Source organism: Elgaria multicarinata, chromosome 2 (genome assembly GCF_023053635.1).
Source record: "Elgaria multicarinata webbii isolate HBS135686 ecotype San Diego chromosome 2, rElgMul1.1.pri, whole genome shotgun sequence".
In the NCBI taxonomy this organism is placed as follows: Eukaryota; Metazoa; Chordata; class Lepidosauria; order Squamata; family Anguidae; genus Elgaria; species Elgaria multicarinata.
The window spans coordinates 134,879,679-134,882,146 of record NC_086172.1 but is presented as its reverse complement, the minus strand read 5'-3'; positions in this window follow the sequence as shown (position 1 = coordinate 134,882,146).

The window sequence follows — 2,468 nt, the reverse complement described above, 5'->3', positions numbered from 1 at the left end:
TTTTTTAAAAAAAATGCCTTGCATAAATTATTTACTGTGCTCATTTTGGAAAGTAGTGGTAATTACGGTGACTAGTTAATTATAGCTTCTTCAGAACTTGACAACAATGCTAATAATGCAATTGAAGAGGTGTGTGTGGTTGATCTTAATTGGAGAAGATGACATTATTTACCAGAGTAAGGGATGGTACATAATCTCACATTCCTAATTATCAGTGACGAACCAACATCAAAAGAAGCAGAGGCTTCAGTCTTTCAGCTGAAGGCCCCAAATATTATTTATCCTCTGCATGTCTGAATTATTCAAAATTTGTATTAAGTACAGAAGACAGGTCAACATCCTGCCTCTTTAAGCTAACACTTCTCAGCCCATTAAAATAATCTAATTTTAATTCACATTTACCACATGCCATTACATGACATAGTAAATGCTTAGATTTTTTTTATTGACCCATGAGCTGATGTTAGGACCAGTTTAGGAGCTCAAGACTGGCTTAAGCATGATATAGAATACACTTGAGCAGCCTTCCCAAACCCAATCAGGTCATCCTAGCTATGAATAATTTGAGTTTTAGTCCAAAACATCTGGATGGCACCTGGTTGGGAAAGTTGAGTATTTATAAACCACATTCATCTACAGATTTCAAAAGAGTGTATACAAGTCATTAAAACCTGAAAACACAAATCATAAAACCAATATATAGAATTAATATACTGCACCTATATATCCATAGGAATAAAATAGAAGGTAGGCTAAACTACTGGGAAGGCTTGCATAAATAGATGTGTCATGCCTACAAATAAGAATTGTTGGGCATGTATAACCTCAGGTGGAATATTATTTCAGAGAGTAGGCACCACCATGTTAAATGTCCTGTTCTGAAAAAACATGGAACAGACCACAGGAGCACATGGCACCAGCAGGAGGGCCTCACCAGGTCAAGGCCGGAATGGATCTATAGAAAGTCTTTCAGATAACCAGGTGCCAAGCTGTTTCTGGCTTTATATACTAGCAACGAACCCTTAAACCTGGACTAGTAGAAAATAGGCAGCCAGTGCAATTCTTTCAATACAGGTGTAATATGCTGCCAGGAGCTGAAGCAGTCTGTACCAGATGTAACTTCAGAACTACCCTCAAGGGTAGTTCCACATGAAGCACATTGCAATAATCCACCCTCAAGGTTACCAGTGCCTCAACAACTGTGTCCAAGCTAATCTAGGCACCTGAAGCTGATAAAGACACTCTGAATCAGCAAGCCCACCTGGTCCTCCAGTGACAGAGAATGAGCACCTGATCCTTCAGAGGGAGTACAATGGGTAGCCTACTTATCTCCCAGACCTGGGAACCACTCACCCACAAGGCCTCTGTCTTGCCAGGATTCAGCCTCAGTGTACTGACTGTTATCCAGCTCACCACTGCATCCAGACACTGGTTCAGGACCTGCTTTACCACACCTAATGCAGACTTGGGTGTCATCAGCTTACTGATGATACTTTGTTCCAAATCTCCTAATGACCAATCCCAATGACATCATATAGATATTAAAAAGCATTGGAGACAAGATGGTACCTCCAAAGCACAATTGCCAGGAGCCCAAGAAACTCCCAATACCACTCGCGGGAAGTGACTACAATACAAAAGCAGAACCATTACAACACAATAACCTCAACTCCCAACACCCTGTGCCAGTCCAAAAACATTCCATAGTTGATAGTTTCAAAAGCCGCTGAAACTGAGCAAGAGCATTCTCCCTGTCCCTCTCTCGATAAAGGCCATCCATCAGGGCAACCAAATCGAGGGCCCAGTCTGGATGGAAATGCCCTATTGTGCTACAATTGTACTTCTGCATAGTCGTATATAAAATTGCATAGTCAATGTTTGTGCTTCACTCTGAATAGATTTCCTTTCCTCCATTTATTTTTCTTAAGTTCGCATAGTAATTTTCTTAACATATGATTGTAGCCTTTGCTATACATTTCTCCCTCTTCCTTCTCACACAGAATTGTTTGGTTTATTCTGTATCATGATACATTATATATATAAGGTATTATTCCAAACATCAGGCATTTTATGGTATGGAGAATGTAGATAGGGAGACATTTTTCTCCCTCTCTCAAAATACTAGAAACCGGGGTCATTCCATGAAGCTGATTTGTGGGAAATCCAGGACAAATAAAAGGAAGTACTTCTTCACACAGAGCATAGTTAAATTATGGAACTCACTACCACAAAATGTAGTGATGGCCACCAATCTGGATGGGTTTAAAAGGGGGTTGGATAAATTCCTGGAGGCGAAGGCTATCAATGGCTACTAGCCCTGATGATTGTGTGCTATCTCCAGTATTTGAGGCAATAAGCCTGTGTGCACCAGTTGCTGGGGAACATGGATGGGAGGGTGCTGTTGCATCATGTCCTGCCTTGTTGACCCCTGGCCAATGGCTGGTTGGCCACTGTGTGAACAGAGTGCT